This window comes from Macaca fascicularis, chromosome 4 (genome assembly GCF_037993035.2).
Source record: "Macaca fascicularis isolate 582-1 chromosome 4, T2T-MFA8v1.1".
Lineage (NCBI taxonomy): Eukaryota > Metazoa > Chordata > Mammalia > Primates > Cercopithecidae > Macaca > Macaca fascicularis.
The window spans coordinates 143,063,328-143,082,971 of NC_088378.1; the positions used below are offsets into that span (position 1 = coordinate 143,063,328).

Genomic DNA, 19,644 nt, shown 5'->3' on the forward strand with positions numbered 1-19,644 from the left:
TCCAAGGACCTCCCCTCCACAGCGGCAATATGCTTGTTGAAACACCAGTATTAAAAAGTCTCCATGTGATTGGATTTAGTGTTGATACATTTTTTAAAATTGTGGTAAAACAAACATACTGTCATGCGCGTCCGTGTGAAGAGACCACCAAACAGGCTTTGTGTGAGCAACATGGCTGTTTATTTCCCCTGAGTTCAGGCAGGCTGAGTCCGAAAAAGGAGTCAGCGAAGGGAGATAAGGGTGGGGCCGTTTTATAGGATTTGGTAGGTAAAGGAAAATTACAGTCAAAGGGGGGTTGTTCTCTGACGGGCAGGAGTAGGGGTCACAGGGTGCTTAGTGGGGGAACTTTTTGAGTCAGGAGGAGCCAGGAAAAGGATTTTCACAAAGCAATGTCATCACTTAAGGCAAGGACTGGCCATTTTCACTTCTTTTGTGGTGGAATGTCATCAGTTAACGTGGGGCAGGGCATTTTCACTTCTTTTCTGATTCTTCAGTTACTTCAGGCCATCTGGGCATACACCTGCAAGTCACAGGGGATGCGATGGCTTGGCTTGGGCTCAGAGGCCTGACACATAATATAAAATTTACCATCCAACTATTTTTTCAGTGTACAGTTTGGTGGCATTAAACACATTTACAGTGTTATGTAACCACCACCAATATCCATTTCCAGAACACTTTCATCTTCCCAAACAGAAACTGTACCCATTAAACCATAACTGCCCATCCCCTGGTAACTGCTATTCTGCTTTCCGTTTCTATGAATTAGCTTATTCTAGCTACCTCATATAAGTAAAATATCATATTTGTTTTTTTATTTCTGGCTTATTTCACTTACAGTGCTTTCAAGGTTCATTCAATTAGAATTTTATTCACTTTTAAGGCTGAATAATATTCCATGTGTATGTGCACCATGGGCTGTTTATCCCGTCATCCTCAATGGACACTCGGTTGCTTCCACCTTTTGGGTACTGGGAATAGTGCTGCTATGGGCCTGAGTGTGCAAATATCTGTGTGAGGTCCTGCTTTCAATTCTTTTGACGATATGCCCAAAAGTGGAATTGTTGTCTCACATAGTAATTCTATTTTTACTTTCTTGAGGAACCACTATACTGTTTTCCATGGTGGCTGCACCACTGTTCACTCTCACCAGCAGTGTGCAAGTGTTCCCATTTCTCCACATCTTCAACACTTGGCCTAGTGAAGTTTACCATATTTTTATGTCCTCGTTGGAATTCCTTATTTTTATGTCCTTATTGTATATCTTCTTTGGATAATTGTCTATTCATGTATTTCCCCAATTTTTGAATGAGGTTGTTTTGCTATTGTTGAATTGTAGTTCTTCACATATTCTGGATATTAATTCTTTATCAGATATATGATTGGCAAATAGTTTCTCCTATTCTGTGCATTTTCTTTTGCCTCTTTTAATAGTGTCCTTTGATGCAAAAAAGTTTTTACATTTTGATGAAGTCTAATTGTCATTTTTCTTTTATTACTTGTGCTTTTGGTCACCAGTCAAGAAACCACTACCAATTCTAATGTCCATAAGATTATCCTCAGTGCTTTCTTAAGGGTTTTGCAAGTTCAACACTTAAGGTTAGTTCTTTGAGTCATTCTGACTTAATTTTTGAAAAGGGTGTAATGGAAGGGCATGAATTCTCTCTAGCATCATTCTTTTGCATGTGGATATCCAGGTTTCCAGCACCATTTGTTGATGCACCATGTGTTGCAGTGGGGCTGACACATTGGTGAGATGCAGTGAGCACTAACACATGGGAGCACCATGCATTTATTTACCTGTCTTTCCTCCACAGTTGTTTTGAGAAGGCTTTCACTGACAAACCCAACAGAAATGAATATATATGACTTCCTATAAAATGAAATTTAAGCAAAATTATATGTTTTAAAATGTTAAGACTGGAGCAAGACTAGAATGTCATCAGATAAAGAGAAATATAGGCTGAAATGAAGAGTTTTTGTTTACCTTGCTACAAATTCTGTTGGCCCACGATCTCTTGTGCTTATTGCATAAGACAGCCACAAAGTGGGGTGATAGCTCATATAACCAGTCCCTGGTTTTCTGCTTTGGAAACAAGTTTAAATTCTCTGCTTAGACAGAGTAAGGAAAATAACCGAAAGATTTCGAAATTGGCATCTACAAAGTCAAAGAAGTGAGTAGTAAATGTAAACATCAGGAATCAAGGAGATTCTATCTTTTTACACAGCAATGGCCTCACTATGCACTGCTAAAGGGAGAAGGTCCCTTCAGGGGACCTTCATGATGAGGAAAAACCCTATATTGAAGGGGTGGCCTGCCCCTCCACACCTGTGGGCGTTTCTCGTTAGGTGGAAGGAGAGGCTTGAGAAAAGAAATGAGACACAGAGATGAAGTATAGAGAAAGAAAAAGTGGGCCCAGGGGACCAACGCTCAGCATACAGAGGACCCAAGCTGGGACCGGTCTCTGAGTTCCCTCAGTATTTATTGATCATTATCTTTACCATCTTGGAAAAGGGGAAGTGGCAGGACAATAGGATCATAGTAGGGAGAAGGTCAGCAGTAAGACATATGAATAAAGATCTCTGTGACATGAATACGTTTAAGGAAAAGTGCTGTGCCTTGATATGCATATGCAAACATCTTCATAAACCTTTTTAGTGCATAAAGAGCAGCATTGCACATCCCACCTTCAGTCCTAAGGTGGTTTTCTCCTATCTCAGTAAATAAAACATACAATTGGGTTTTACACGGAGATATTCCATTGCCCAGGGACGGGCAGGAGACAGATGCCTTCCTCTATCTCAACTACCCAGAGGCCTTCTTTCCTCTTTTACTAATCCTCCTCAGCACAGACCCTTCATGGGTGTCGGGCTGGGGGACCATCAGGTCTTTCCCTTCCCACGAGGCCATATTTCAGACTATCACATGGGGAGAAACCTTGGACAATACCTAGCTTTCCTAGGCAGAGGTCCCTGTGACCTTCTGCAGTGTATGTGCCCCTGGTTACTTGAGATTAAGAGAATGGTGATGACTTTTAACCAGCAAGCTGCCTTCAGGCACTGGTTTAACAAAGCACACCCTGCACAGCCCAAAATCCTTTAAACCTTGAGTCACCACAGCACATGTCTCTTGCAAGGACAGGGTTGGGGGTAGGGTCACAGATTAACAGCATCTCAAATAAAGAACGAAATGGAGTCTCTTATGTCTACTTCTTTCTATATAGACACAGTAACAGTCTGATCTCTCTTTCTTTTCCCTACACTAAATGATGTAGGGGTTTTCTGCTGCACCCCTAAATTGAATTGTCCTTCTCTGTAACTACAGGTCTCACAAAGTTTTATAGCTTCAATGATTTCACCTGGGCTGATACTTTGTTTTGTTTTTGGTGTTGTTTGTTTTGAGCTGCTGCCCGGGGCTTAGAAAAGTGACTTGGGTATTTTGCCAAAATTGTATTTCTTTAATGGAATTTGAAATCCATCAACCCTCTGCCTTCCCGGTGTATCCCCAGAGCGGGTTGAGTACTTTGCACTTCTTTTCAGCACTTCCCTAAAAGTGGTAGAAGATTTGGAGTTAGGGCCTCCCTCAATCTCTACCTTTTCTTTAATTCAGAGGATCACAAACTGTTGGGGGAAGAGTGGTGTCTTGGGCCCCCCGTTGATCGGATGAATATTAATATCCAATGTCCTGTAATGAAGTCATGTGTGCATGTAACATCACTTCTGCATGCAGTGTCACAGGAAAGTGGGTTCGCGGACCCCAGGTTAACAGCCTAAACACTAAAGGCACAGAGCTAGAGCTCTAGGAAGGGAGGGATGACTGGGTGGAAACTCGCCTTGTCCTTTAGTCCTGGGGCCTTTTCACTCCTCACATGGTGGGTGCTGGGCATCTGGCAGGTACTGATGTTGATGGAGTCGAGGGAGGGAACTGGACGGGACTGGGAAAAACAGGGTTGGATAGATAATTAAGGCGGACATTATTTTTTCTGACTGCAAGTCATGGCTTGAAATCTGGAGAGCGTGAAGGACTATCCCGCTACCCAAACCTGTGTTTCCTTTTCTCTCAAACCTCATTTGGCCACCGGCCCAGTGTCAACACCAGGGGGCGCCCACAGACCATGAAGGCACCACGCAGCTGGGCTTGTTTGTGGTCGGCTCCCGGGTCCCTGACTTAATCAGGGGATTCAAGACCCTGCAGCCAGGTGGCCTGGATTCAACCTGCAGCTCTGGTCCTACTGACACTTTTCTTCCTGGTGCCTCAGTTTCTTAATCGGTGAAATGGTGAGGACACTACAGCACTTACCTCTGGGGCGGGTTTCTCAACAGCAGCACTATTAACAGTTTGGGACAGAGACTCCCTTGCGGCCTGCCCTGTGCATTGTGGGAGGTTTGCCAGCAGCACCCCCACTCACCCCCTCCCACCAATCCCCACGTGACAACCGAAAATGTCCCAGGATTTTTGGTTCTCCCTTGGGTCTGGAAGCTGCACTTAGGCATTTTCCCACCTGACACTTGAGCTCATCTCTGCTTTGGTCCATATAAGGTCACTTTAAAAAAAAGTTGTTTCTTTAAAGATTGTATCCATCTTTTAAACAAATCTATTTTATTCCTTTATTTCTGCATTCAATTAATCCTCCCAAACCCTTTGTTTAGTATATCTCAAAATGTATCAATTCTCATTCTAGTAATTAGCGTATCTGACTTGCATGATACCTGCTATGACCCCTGGTAGAGCTCTGATTCCTTTAGCACAGGGAATATGTTCTCGATTCTGCTCTGGATGATGTAAATCAGCTTATTTTACTTGTCTGGGATGTTGCTCCTCACCTGTAAAATGTAAATGTGGATATGACTTGGATTACTAAATGGTTTTATTTCTTCATTCACCTGACATTGTGTACCAGCTGCAAGTCAAATACACGGCATGATATTGTTTCCTTGATCACACCTCAGCAAATGAGAAAATGAGACATTATAGCAGGTGTGGTGGCAAATGCCTGTCGTCCTAGCTACTCGAAAGGCTGAGGCAGGAGAATTGCTTCAGCCCAGGAGTTTGAGGTTACAGTGAGGTATGATATCACCATTGCATTGCAGCCTGGGCAATAGATCCTGTCTCTGAAAAAAAGGAAAAACACAGTGTGAGCTGTCTGCATGTGCTCCATGTCTCAGGAGACTCACGTCTTGTAATTTTTCTAAATGGCATCTCCATGTGGTTTTTCATGAATGTTTGTCTGGTATTTCTTTTCTATCCTTTTAACTTTTCTGTACCTTCTACTGAAATTATGGCTTTTGTAAATAACCTACGGTTATTTATTTATTTACTTCTCATTGGGTTTAAGTCTGTACATTGTCATTTGCTGCCTTCTAATATTATCTCTTTCTTGCTCAACTATTTTTCTTATGTTGCCTTCTTTAGATGAATAAAATCTTTGCATTATTGTGGTCTTCTTAATAAGTGTTGTTATGCCCAGACCGTTTGTTCCCCAAAGAAGACCACCAGAGTCCAGAGTCAAAGCCAAGCGGCAAGGATCTTTTACTGCAAGTTCAAACTTGGTCCCTCCCTTCCACAGCATACAAGAGGGCCCCGAACAATGCGAGTGCTTGCCTTTTATAGCCCAAGGTAAATAGGATAGTAAAGTTACAGAGGAACAAGGGAATTCTTTTGGTTACAGCATTACAATTGGTTTACATTTTAAGTTATACATTTAGTAGATTTTCTATTGGTTCCTGCGCTTTCAGTAAAACCTCAAACGGCTGTGTCCTTATCGGGAATTTTCCAGGTGGTGTTTGTCAGGAAATTGAGAGATATGTGGTGGGATGTGTTTGTACTGGGCCTGTTTGTGTTGAGCCCGAGGCTGAGGAATGTGCTTTGTGTTGAGCCCGGGGCTGAGGAATGGGCTTTGTGTTGAGCCCGGGGCTGAGGAATGTGCTTGATTTCTTTCAGTGTTCTAGTTAAAAATTGTCTTATTATTTCTTTAATTATCTGAGAAAGCAAAATAATCTGTGACTTATTATAACCAACAGCAGACCGTAACTTCCCTTTCACCTGCCTGTGCAGACAGCCCAGGGGAGAATCAGTGCTCTGGCTCTGAGACACAGGGGTGGCGGAAGTAGGAAAGTGATTGGATGATGAATCTGTAGCTGCAGAGGCATCTGGGCCCCTCACCTGCATTCCTCATAGATGTCTCCTCCACTGAATGCCTGCGATGCCCTCTCCTCTATATGCTCCTGCCAGAGTCTCCCCATCTCCACTGACAGCAGCTCCACCCTTCTGCTCACTCAGTCCAACACTGTGGGTGCCCTTGATTCTTCTTCTCACACCACAGATAAATCCATTAGCAAGTGCTGTGAAGTCCATCTTCACATTCATCCAGAATCCCTTCACTTCCCACTATTTCCCCTGTCACACCCCAGTCAAGGTAAGCAACATCTCCATTCTGGAATATTCCACTCCTTTCCCACTGTTTTCCCCACTGCCTCACTGGTCCCCACCTCTCAATTCTGTTCTCAGCACAGCAGCCAGAGAGAAGCTTTCAAAGGAGAAGCCCTACCATGTCCCACTTTTCAAAACTGTCCTCTAACTCCCCATGTCATTCAGAGCAAAGGTCAACACCCTTCCCACACCCTCCAGGGCTACCTGCTCTGTCCACACCTCTGACCTCATTTCAGTTTCTCTCTGTTCAACCCTTCTGACCTCTTCATCCTTCCAGGAACACAGACAATTTCCTGCCCTCGTGCATCTGCACTGAAGGTTCCCTGCCTGAAAAGAACTTTCCCAGACATCCCTGTGGACAACTCCTCACATCCCTCAAATCTTTACTCCAAGGTCACATTTGCAACAAGGCCCATGCTGACCACCCAGCACAACAGCCACCTCCCTGTCCCCACAGCCCGCACTCTGGATCACCTGCCACACAGCACAACAGCCACCTCCCTGTCCCCACAGCCCACACTCTGGATCACCTGCCACACAGCACTTGCCACCTTCTCACTCAAGCATTTTCGGTTCCTACTCTGCTTATACTATATCTATCATCTGCCTACAGAGGTGTCCAATCGTTTGTCTTCCCTGGTTCACATGGGAAGAGTTGTCTTGAGCTACACAAAAAAATACACTAATGACAGCTGATGAGCAGAAAAAAATAGAGAAAAGAAAAAAAGGTGTGTGGATAATTTTCATGATATCTGCCACTACAAATAAACAAAAAAGTCGTCACATTCTAAAGCTGTCCTGGGCCACATGCATCCCGAGAGCCACGGGTTGGACGAGCTTGCATCTAGAACGTATACACCAGAATGCCAGAAATGTTTCTGTTTTTACTTTAATGATGTTTTCTAAATGCAAAAGCAGTCATATCCCTAGCAGACAATAAATGTCAGTTGAATAGATGATCACTGTAGAGCATCTCCCTATTCTAAAGGCAATACCTTTATTAATGTAACCTCAGGTCAAATGTCATTTTGTAGCAGCTACAGAACAATATTATCTCATGTGGACATAAATGCACCAGTGCTTTTCTTGCCAGGGCTACTTTTGTGTCCTCCCTCCCTCCCTCCTCCCACACCAACCCTCCTGCACACTGCAGCACACAAACATATATTTCTCTTCAGGAAAGATAACCCTAGGCTTATGGGTCCAATTTTCCAACCACATGTGAATCTAAATTAGACTCTGCTTTACAAATCCATGAGTTTGGATTGGAGCCAGCACTAGGATCACTACAACTCAGGGCAGGAAGAAGAGTAGGAGAGAGAGCAGAAGAGGAGTTCCAATAGAAAATAACCTATGATGAAAAACTCTGGCACCTCTCCTCTGGAAGTTTCAGAATCTGCTTCCTTTAAGAATGTTGGGGAGGCCAGGCTTAGTGGCTCATGCCTGTAATCCCAGCACTTTGGGAGGCAGAGGTGGGCAGATCACAAGGTCAGGAGATCAATACCATCCTGTCTAATATGGTGAAATTCCATCTCTACTAAAAATACAAAAAATAAGTTGGGCATTGTGGCACGTATCTGTAGTCCCAGTTACTAGGGAGACTGAGACAGGAGAATCACTTGAACCCGGGAGGTGGAGGTTGCAGTGAGCCGAGATGGCGCCACTGCACTCCAGCCTGAGTGAGACTCAGTCTCAAAAAAAAAAAAAAAAAAAAAAAAAAAGAAGAAGAAGGTTGGGGAAAAGATGGAAAGATGGAAATACAATTGAAAGAGACCTGGAAGGAGGGGAAGAGGTATAGGGGGTCTGAAAATTTTTCTTCTGATAACACAGGAACTTCTATGTGTAGGGGCCACCCTGGGTGATATCCAAGTCCCTGTTGTAAAGGTAAACTGAGGATGGAACCAAACCGGGAACGAAGACACAAGGCAAATGGCAGTGAGAATAGCCTTTATTAGGACTCGCAGGCGAGGTTTCTTGGTCCAAAGGTGCGGGCCAAGGAATTAGCGCTGAGGGCCTTTTCATAGCCTGAGAGGTAGGGAAGCTGGTTGTGCAAACAGGGCCTGGAGGGTCTTGAAACTACTAGGGCAGGAGTTGAGTAAGGGTCATGAGGAAGGGATCTTTGGAAACTGTCAACCGAAACTGCTGTTTAGGAACTTGTGGAATGCAGGTGAGCTGCGGGTCATGGGGGAGTGTGGTTGCCCAGCCAGAACTCTGACGCATGTAAGTCTGCGGGTGTGTACAAGGGTGAAGGGAGTCTTTAACAAAAGGCCTGCTACGCCGGGTAACGCCGCCATGTTGGGACTAGATTCCTGCCTAACACCTGTGATCACAGGTCCTGGTGGGACAAGGTTCTACTGAAGGGCCAAGGACGATGGAGCAGCAAAGATGACCCAGCTGAGCAGTGACCACATAAAGTTCATGGTGGCCTGAGCACCCAGTGTGCACAGGCCCATCTAGGCTCCTCCTCTGCAACAAATCAGCACAAGAAACACGTGTACCGTGGAAGGTTCTCATGTCTTCCATTTATTTTGTCTCTCAAATTTCAGGAATCTTCTCCTTTAATTAACCCATCAACCTCTCTTGGAAATAATTTGAAAAAGTAAATTTATACTCAGATTCTAATTTTAATAGGGAAGTAAGAAGTTATAGCTCAGTGCACCATAAAGTTGAGACAGAGATGGAGACATCCCAGCCCCATTTCTGGAACAGGAACGGTGATTGGGGAAGGAATGCAGGTCAGCCTGGGGAAGAGGGTCGTGGTGGACATGGGTTTGGGCTGGTCTCCCCACCTCCTCACATTATGCCTACAGGAACACAGACACATTCAGATGCCTTTGCAGAAACAGAAGTCAGGGTTCTTGAAGTCACCAAGGGAAAGAGTTAACAAATCTTGCCACTCAGTCCCACACAGGGCAGCTGTCTCAGACTGCAGAAAAACATTCATGAACAAATTCATATCTGTCACAGTGAGGGGTGACACTTGAAACAGCCCAGCACATGCTCAATACATCCAAGTCAAAGAAACCTCATGGCACAGCTGTGTCCACTGTTCCCCCCAACAACCCACACACATCAGGCCCCCAGGGTCTCACATTTACAAGCCGTGAGAGACATCAGAGCCCTGGACACTGTCACTGCCTGGGGTACAACAAAAACAGGACCTGGTCAGAGCCCACAGGAGATATGGCCAGAGGAGGAAATATTGCCTGAGTGAGCTCCCCCATGGGCTCCCAACCACAAGATCCCAAGGATCTCAGGGATCAGCCTCCTTCATACTTACTTGCAGCCTGAGAGTAGCTCCCTCCTTTTCTATCTGTGGGAAGAAAATGTCCTTTGAGAAGTCAGAAAGGTGGCAGCACCATGAGGCCCTAGAGGAAACTCCTAGTCTTGGACCCCAGAGAAGTTTCCAGAAATGTGTGACTGCAGACCCAGGGCAGGATAAGGGAAAACAAGGAAAGCAGATGTGAGTCCTGGACTAACTGCCCTCCTAAGGTCTGTCCTTAGCCAGGGACCTTCCCCTGACCTGTGATTACTGGGATCAGGTCCCCATCACTACAATCATCAAGGTGATAAATCTGTGCTTCTTTGTCACATGTGCTTTACAAAAGAGTAAGTGCTGGCACACAGGGCCTAGGCTGGGTGGGCCCATGAGGGTAGATGGTGCTTCCCAGTAACCAGGCAGGGCATTTCTACCTGGGGCTTGGAACCCTCAGTGGGACAAAAAAACTCAGACTCCACTTATTACCCCTTCCTTACCTGAGCTCTTCTTCCTCCACAGCACAAAAGTGACCACAGCTTCAGTGACAACAGCTGCAAAGACAACCAGTCCAGCAATGATGCCCATGATGGGGATGGTGGGCTGGAAAGACTGCTCTGGGAAAGGAGGGGAAGGTGAGGGTCTCTGACCCCAGGCCCCACCACCGACCCTGTTAAAGGTCTCCAGAGGGGCTCCTGCTTTCCCTAAGAGACACGATACCTCCATCTCCCTCCTTACTCCATCTGAGCATGAGGGGCTCAGGCAGCCCCTGGTGCTGCACATAGCACGTGAATCTCTGCTCCTCTCCAGAAGGCACCACCACAGCTGCCCACTTCTGGAAGGTTCCATCCCCTGCAGGCCTGGTCCCCACGAGCTCCACGTTGTGGGTCTGGTCCTCACTCACCTGCTGCCAGGTCAGTCAGATCTCCACAGGGTAGAAGCCCAGGGCTCAGCGCCTCAGGGTGGCCCTCATAGTCAAAGACAGGATGGTGGGTCACATGTGAATTGGGGTGGTCTGAAAGGAAGAGTCCGAAAACTCAGGCACTTTGCGTCTCTCATGGGACACTCCAGCAGCACCAGTATGTGACCGTCCTAAGAATGAACCAGATACCTGGGCGGGGGGGGGGGGGGGGGGGGGGGCGGGGAGCACAGAACTCAGACACCAGCCTGGACACGGGCACCTGGGATAATCTCCTAATCCTTGGAAAATTCTAATCTCTAAGCGGGGGAGCAGGGACTTCCGATTCTGACCTGAGTGAAGGCCAAAGGGTTCAGAGGAGCTGGAGTCAGACCCCCACACACATTTAGTGTGAGGCAGAGAACAAGGCCTGAGGGGGAAAGTCCTGGTGCCTAAGACTGCTGTGGGGTCAAAGGGAACTCCTGATCAGTATTCCAGGGATTGTCTTCCCCTCCACTCCCTCAGAGACTTCATCCCTTAATTGTCCCAGAGAGCAGGGCGGGCCCTCAGGGTCACTCTCTGGTACAGGATCTGGAAACCCAGGAGGATTCCTCTCCCTCAGGACCAGAGGGAGGGCGCTATTCTAGTGTTGCTCCCATTTTCCTCCTCTCCTTGTGCTAGGCCAGCCTGGGAGGTCTACAGGAGATCGGGGAGGCGCCCCAGGGCCCCTGGTACCCGCACGCTGCAGCATCTCCTTCCCATTCTCCAGGTATCTGTGGAGCCACTCCACTCACGTGCCCTCCAGGTAGGCTCTCCTTCGTTCAGTGGCTTTGGCCGCCTCACACTTGTGCTTGGAGATCTGAGCCACAGAGTCCGCTGCGGTTCAGGAGCACAAGTCCTCGTTCAGGGCGAGGTAATCCTTGCCATCGTAGGCGAACTGTTCACACCTGCGGAGGAGGAGCCCATGGGGCCCCAGGTCGCAACCAATCATCCACTGGAGGGTGAGACCCTGGCCCCGCCCCCTCGGTCAGCCCCGCCCGCCAAGCCTCGCCCCCTCCCGGACCAACCCACAGGGATTTTGGTAAAGGCGCGTGGGCTTCTCCCTGGTAGAGGGTCTGGGCGAGTCCCGCGGCCTCGGGGTGGATCTCAGACCTGGAGACTCGGGAGTACCCGGGTCGTCCGTAGGGCATGGAGGTGGGGGCTCGTGATCGGCGCCCCAGGCCGGGGTCACTCACCGGCCTGGCTCTGGTTGTAGCAGCTGCGCAGGGTCCGCAGGTTCACTCGGTCAGTCTGTGCGTGGGCCTTGGCGATCCGTGTCTGCTCTTCCCAATACTCCGGCCCCTCCTGCTCCACCCACGGCGCCCGCGGCTCCATCCTCGGACTTGCAGCGTCGCTATCGAGCCGCACGAACTGCGTGTTGTCCACGTAGCCCACGGGGATGAATCGGGGCTCCCCGCGGCCTGGCCGGGACATGGCAGCGCTGAAGTACCTCATGGAGTGGGAGCCTGGGGACGAGGAGGGGCTGAGACCCGCCCGACCCTCCTCCCCGCGCGGCTCCCCGGGTCCTGCACCACCGTTGGGCGGACCCCTGGCCCCTCCCCGCAGGGGCCATCTCCCGACCGACCCCGCACTCACCTGCCCAGGTCTCTGTCAGGGCCAGAGCCCCCGAGAGCAGCAGGAGGAGGGTTCGGGGCGCCATGACCACCATCCTTGGCGTCTGGGGAGAATCTGAGTCCGAGTGAGTGAGCGAGGACTTTAGAACCGGGACCGCGGCGACTCTGGCTTCTCTAAAAACCTGTTACCTAATGGGAGTGAGAACTGGAGTCGCCCGGTGAGAATCCAGGAAGAAGGACCCGACACAGGTTGGGAGAAGGAGAGAAACTCTGCGGAGATGGGGAATCCTCAACACGGGGCCTCCCCAATCCATACACTGCCTGTGGGGCCTGAGACCCTGAGAGCCACGCCTGGAGCCCTGGGACGTCGCCCTGACCCGCTACTCCTGTGCCAAGCGCTCTGTCTCAATGTCTCCCTGAGTCTTGGCCGAGGAGCTGTCTGAGAAACCAGGGAGAACCCCTGGGCATGGGCCCCGTCCCTCTCCCTTCACTTTTCATCCCGGACTCCCCGTCCCAGAACTGGACTCCCTGCCTCCTACTCCTTACCTGTCCCAGTGGACTCTTCTAGAAGAAAACTCACCCCAGAGAGCTTGGTGCCAGAGAGTGAGCTTGCCCTGGGAATGGAGGTGTAGAGACAGGGCTTTTTCTTCTTTTCTTTTTTCTTTTTCTTTAAATCTGTAAAAGTTGCGCCTGAGTGCATGAGACAGAACAGAGACCAGTTTGCTTTTTGTTTATGAACTACAGTGAGTAGCAGAATCTTGGTAACCCCTGAATGATCAGGAATCTAATTGGTAAAAAATGTGACTTTGGCCCCTTGATATATAAATGTGTCTAAAAGCTACAACAGGTCTCACAAAGCTCCTAAGTTTCACTTTCCCAGACAATGTATCTATGACTCCCGCTTGTTGTATTTTAAATTTACCACCATTCCGTAGCCTTGAGTTTCCCTGTGAGTCCAGGACATCTCCTCAATACAAAGCAGCACACTGTGGTACTGTGTGTTGCAACCAGGAGTCAGTACAGACTTTATTCACCTCACAGTTGCAAGTGTTCAACACAGTCACAATGCCTCTCAATAGTGTTCATGCACTGCCTGTTTTTAGGAAGTATCCACATGTAAGTGGTGTGTATATTTTTTAGCAATACTTAGTACTTTTAAACCTGATTAACATAAGAAATGATTAGTTTCTAGGCAGACCCACTTAAGACATTAAAGGCCAACCTCAAAGGTCACCCTGCGAGGCTCTGTAGATGGATGTATTAAAATCTATAAAACAATGTATTTAAACCTAAGAATTCTGCTGCTTTGGAATTCTTTCCCTCTGCTCCTTTTCCTCACCTTCTGCTTCTCCAGCCCTTCCCTCCGTCCCTCTCATCCCTCAGGCCCTCTTCTCCCCTTAGTCCCCACCACCCTGTCACTCCTGAATTGTGGATTTAGCACTGTTCCATGACCTGCTACGTACGTGACTGTTCTCTCCACAGTGGTCCTGCTGCTGTGAGTCACAGTGTGTCATTTCTCCACCTAAAACACTCCAGTGCCTCCACCTTGTTCTTGTGAAGCTTCTAGAATGTCAGGCACTTGAGCATATGAGGGCATACCTGGTTCATCATAGGGACTAAATGAATTTTTCTTGACTGACTGAATGAAATATGAGTGTATTAAATTGCATCACAGAAAATTATAAAATGTAAAGTACTGAAAAAGTTAAAATATATTTTATTTTATGTAACTAGTGTGCATATCAATTCATCAATTCATTCCACGAGTCTTTTGAGTCTCTGTATGAATTTTACAAGATTGTGTAGCAAATTGTCACAAACGTTGGCTTTAAACACACCCATTTATTGTATTCATTGATTTGTTTTTAGAGACAGAGTCTCCCTCTGTCATCCAGGGTGAAGTGCAGTCACATGATCATGGCTCAGGGCAGCCTCAAGCTTCTGGGCTCAAGGGACCCTCCTGCCTCAGTCTTCAGAGTAGCTAGGACTATAGGCAAGTGCCACCATGCCAAGGTAATTTAAAAAAAAACCGTAGAGACGAATGTCTCACTGTATTATCCTGACTAGTCTCAAACTCCTGGTTGCAAGTGATCCTTCTGTGTCAGCTCCTCAAATGTTAGGATTACAGGCGTGCACTACCACGCCTGGCCAAACAACACCCGTTTATCTGTTTATAGTTCCTTAGTCAGAAATCTGGGCATGATGTGGACAGAATGTCTATTCCGGGCTTCCCAAAGCTGTGTTTTCATTTTGAATCCCCTACAGGCTTATACAGAGGTGGCAGAATGCAGTTTCTGGCAGTTGTAAGACTGAAGTCCCTGTTCTTCGCTGGCTTTCACTGTAGAGAACAGGGAGGGCTGTGCTCAATTCCTGGTGCCCACCAGCGTTCTTTCCTACACAGCCTCTTCATTTTCAAAGCCCACGGTGGAGGAAACCCCTCATGTTGAATCCCTCTCACACTGTGAATCTCTATGCTCAGGAAGAACCCAGTCCTTTAAAGGGCTCATCTGATTAGGACAGTCCAAGCAGGAGAAACCCAGCGTAAAGTCAACTAATTGAAGTGCTTAATTATATCTGCTAAATCCCTTCACAGCAGCACCTACATTAGAGTTGGTTGAATAACTGGAGGAAGGTGAATGACCAGGAGCTGGTTGTTGGGGCCATCATAGAATCAGCCTAGCAAAGATTGGATCTTCCTTTTGTGTTTTATTGGGACACAGTTGGAAATTGGAGTTGTAGTAAAGTGATCATTGTGAATGGTAATAAAACGTCCTCTTCAGCCATGAACATTCTCCTTACCTTTTAAAACTAAGTTACCTGTTTATTATCTTATAGTTAATTTAGACCAGGTGTGGTGTCTCACGCCTGCAGTCCTAGCACTTTCGAAGGCAGAGGAAGGCAGCTTTGACTGCAGAAGTTCAAGATCAGCCTGGGCAATATGGTGAAACCCCCATCTCTACAAAAGAATAAAAACTAGAAAATTAGCCAGGCATGTTAATTCATGCCTGCTGTCCCAGCTACTCAGGAGGTTGAGATCAGAGGATCCCTTGAGCCCAGGAGGTTGACACTGCAGTGTATGATGATCATGCCACTGCACTCCAGCCTGGGTGACAGAGTGAGACCCTGTCTCAAAAATAGTAATATGATGATGATAAATTTAGAGCAAATGCAAATTAACGTGTAATAATACATCCTCTTGTGAAAATTTATTACTTATTTACTACTGCATAACAAATTATGTAAAACTTAGCAGCTCAAAACAACAAATATTCATCATCTCTCACAGTTTCTAATGGTCAGGAATCCAGGAGAGGTTTCCCTGAATGCTTCTGGCTCAGGGCCTCTCACAAGGTTGCAGTCCAGTTGTCAGCCTAGGACTGCATTGTCTGAGGGCTTCACTGGGGCTGGGGATTCACTTGAAACATGGCTCACTCACATGGCTGTTGGAAAAGGCCTAGTTCCTTGTTTTCTGGTCCCAGGCAGCCTCAGTTCTTAGCCACATGGACCTTCCTGCAGGGCTGCTTATGGCACAGCAGCTGGCTTCCCCCAGAGCTCATGATCCCAGAGACAGAGAGAGAGAGAAGATGGAAGCCACAGTGAGTTTCACATTCTACACCCAGAGTCACAAACTGTTATGTCAGCATTACTCTATCAGTTTGAAGTTGTATTCGTCTGTTCTCACACTGCTATAAAGAAATACCTAAGACTGGGTAGTTTATAAAGGAAAGAGCTCAATTGACTCATAGTTCTGCAAGGCTGAGGAGGCTGCCCCAGGAAACTTACAATCATGGCAGAAGGGGAAGCAAACATGTCCTTCTTCACATGGTGACAGGAGAGAGAAATGCAGAGTGAAGTGGGGAAAATCCCCTTATGTGGTACATATACACCATGGAATATTATGCAGCCATAAACAGGAATGAGATCAAGTCCTTTGCCAGGACATGGATGAAGCTGGAAGCCATTGTCCTCAGCAAGCTAACACAGGAATGAGAAACCAAGTACCGCATGTTCTCACTTATACTTGTGAGCTGAGCAATGAGAACACATGGACACAGGGAGAGAAAAACACACACCGGGGCCTATTATGGGAGGGCAGTGCTGAGGGGAGCATTAGGAAAAACAGGTTCAACCACTGACTTCCACAGCTTGGGGGAACCATCCCCATGATTCAATCACCTCCCATCAGGTCCCTCCCCCAATATGTGGGGATTACAATTCACAAGACAATTCAAAATGAGATTTGGGTGGGAACACAGAGCCAGGCCCTATCAGAAGTGCATCACTAAGTCCAAGCCACACTCAAGAGAGGGAATTAAGCTGCACCTCTGAAAGAGAGTTGTACTAAAGGACTTGCTATACATTAAAAGCAAAGTTAAAATTATTGTTTCAGGATTTTGTAAGACAAAGTCTTCTTTTATCTAATTATTTTTCTTTAATGCTTTAAGCTTGTCTTTTAATTTAATTTAATTTAACTTAATTTTAAGTTGCAGGGTACATGTGCAGGTTTGTTACATAGGTAAACATGTGCCATAGTGGTTTGCTGCACCTATCAACCCATCACCTAGGTGTTAACCTTGGCATGCATTAGCCATTTTTGCTAATGATCCCCCCATCACTGCCCTCTCCCACCAGGCCCCAGTGTGTGTTTTTCCTCTCCCTGTGTCCATGTGTTCTCATTGCTCAGTTCCCAATTATAAGTGAGAACATGTGGTGTTTGGTTTTCTGTTCCTGTGTGAGTTTGCTGAGGATAATGGCTTCCAGCTTCATTCATATTCCTGCAAAGGACTTGATCTCAATCCTTTTTATGGTTGCATAATATTCCATAGTGTATATGTACTATATTTTCTCCATCCAGTCCATCATTGGTGGGCACTTGGGTTGATTCTGTGTCTTTGCTATTGTGAATAGTACTGCAATGAACATACACATGCATATACCTTTATAATAGAATAATTTATATTCCTTTGGGTATATAACCTATAGTGGGATTGCTGGGTCAAATGGTATTTCTGGTTCTAAATCTTTGAGGAATTGCCACACTGTCTTCCACAATGGTTGAACCAATTTACATTTCCACCAACAGTGTAAAAGCATTCCTGTTTCTCTGCAACCTCACCAGCATCTGTTGTTTCTTGACTTTTAATAATTGCCATTCTGACTGGCATGAGATGGTATCTCATTGTAGTGTTGATTTGCATTTTTCTTCTGATCAGTGATGTTTAGCTTTTTTTCTTATGTTTATTGGCCACATGTATGTCTTCTTTTGAGTAGTGTCTGTTTAGGTCCTTTGTCCACTTTTTAATGAAGTTGTTTTTCTCATGTAAATTTGCTTAAGTTCTTTGTGGATTCTGAATAGGAGACCTTTGTCAGATGGACAGATTGCAAAAATTTTCTCCCATTCTGTAGGATGTCTGTTCACTCTGATAATAGTTTCTTTTGCTCTGTAGAAGCTCTTTTGTTTAATTAGATCCCATTTGTCAATTTTTGGTTTTGTGGCAGTTGCTTTTGGTGTTTTCATCATAAAATCTTTGCCCATCCCTATGTCCTGAATGGTATTGCCTAGATTTTCTTCCAGGATTTTTATAGTTTTGGAATTTACATTTAAGTCTTTAATTCATCATAAGTTAATTTTGGGTAAGGTGTAAGGAAGGAGTCCAGCTTCAATTTTCTGCATATTGCTAGCCAGTTCTCCCAGCACCGTTTATTAAATAGGGAATCCTTTGCCCATTGATTATTTTTGTCAGGTTCGTTGAAGATCACAAGGTTTTAGATGTGTGGTCTTATTTCTGAGTTTTCTATTCATTGGTCTATGTGCCTGTTTTGTACCAGTACCATGCTGTTTTGGTTACTGTGCCTTGTAGTATACTTTTAAGTCGGGTAGCCTCATGCCTCCAGCTTTGTTATTTTTGCTTAGGATTCTCCTGGCTATGTGAACTCTTTTTTGGATCCATATGAATTTTAAAATAGTTTTTTTGTAATTCTGTGATAAGCTTCACTTTTTAAATTAATGATTAAAAGTTTGAGACATCACAGATCCTTACGTGTTGAGGAGAAAACAGCTTGAGGCAGATAAAGGAGATACAACAGTATCTCTGAGTTTTTCTTGCCAATATCTTTAATAACAACAATGTTCTCTTCAATGAGTTAACACAGTTGAGAACATAGAGTAACTAGATCAAAGAGTTCCAAGACTTTAGTGCCGTAAAAATAATGTCTTGAAACTAAGTCTTTGTTTTGTCTAAAATGTCTCAAATTTAGTGGAAGTATGTCCCAAGCGCCAATTTTCTTATTGAAATACATCTTCAAAAAACATTTGCCTACACTTAAAAAAAGAAGCACTGCTCTGTCTCTGGACTAGCCGTCCTTTGTTTCTTTACTTCTCTAATTAACTTGCTTTCACTTAGAAAAATATTGCCTAATCAGATTGCTTTCCATTTACAAAGATGTGAATCTCATACTTCAGTCAACATATCTAGCTTAGCCTGATGCCAATAACTGGTTTGATGCAGTATCATGAAATTGTTAGCTCGAATTGAGAAACAAGGTTTTTCGATAACTGGCTATTCGATCAGCATTCTATAATACACTTAACATCTTTTGTTGTGGTGTTGAATGATATGTGATAGCAGTGATTTGGACACCACTATGATTCTAAATAGCACTGCTATCAGGTGCTTCTGAGGTGGTTTTGTTTGTTTGTTTGTTTCTTTCTTTTAGCAGTCCTATCGCGCTTTCTATTCATATTGCTATTCCATCACTGGTTATTCCTTTCTACTCTTTTCTTGTTTCATTTATTTTGATCAATGATGTGCATTTCCAATTCTGTAATAGTTTAACTCAGTTGTATGTGTGGTAAAATGTAACACCAAATCCTTTGCAAGATGGAATTACCTTGCATATCAGATTGAAGATTGTATACTTCAAAAATCTAGAGAGATGCCAGTGAGCCAAGGATCAAATGACCTATTTGTAGCCAAGGCCATTTTCATGGCACGCTGGTCCTCTCTGTCACATGGCTCCTTACAATTCTCTGTCGTTTTCTTCCAGTGTAAGTAGTTCTTGTTAAGGATGCTTGCCATGAACTTTGGTATTCTTTTCTCTTTCATTTTTATAAAAACCAGGTATATTGTAATTTGAAAAACTCTGTTTAAGGAATTAGGAATTTAAGTCAATTCTTTCAACTCAATGTTTTCAGAACACATCATCAACATCAAGTATTACAAATTTATTTTAAAAGTTCCCTTTTAAAAGGGAATGGATATGTTGTGTGGACTTTAGCCAGCACTGTTGTAAAACACAGAACCTGTAAACTACCCTGGGCTGCTGCCCATTCACATCCCCCAAAAGGAGACTCCATCCTGAGTCTTGTGATTATTTTTCCTTTATATTTATTTAAAGATTTGTGTAATAAATATAGATATATCCCCAATCCAAATATTAGTTAGTT

At 45.4% G+C, this 19,644-nt stretch overlaps 3 pseudogenes; 1 reads left to right on the plus strand and 2 right to left on the minus strand.

The window, feature by feature from the left end:
• The first annotated feature begins 6,002 nt into the window (after nucleotides 1-6,002).
• LOC135970473 (uncharacterized) lies at nucleotides 6,003-7,116 on the plus strand (annotated as a pseudogene).
• A 2,253-nt stretch (nucleotides 7,117-9,369) lies between these two features.
• On the minus strand, nucleotides 9,370-11,335 carry LOC102131664 (patr class I histocompatibility antigen, A-2 alpha chain; annotated as a pseudogene).
• Nucleotides 11,336-11,378: 43 nt separating this feature from the next.
• Nucleotides 11,379-12,314, minus strand: LOC141406903 (HLA class I histocompatibility antigen, alpha chain G-like; annotated as a pseudogene).
• Between the last annotated feature and the right edge of the window lie 7,330 nt (nucleotides 12,315-19,644).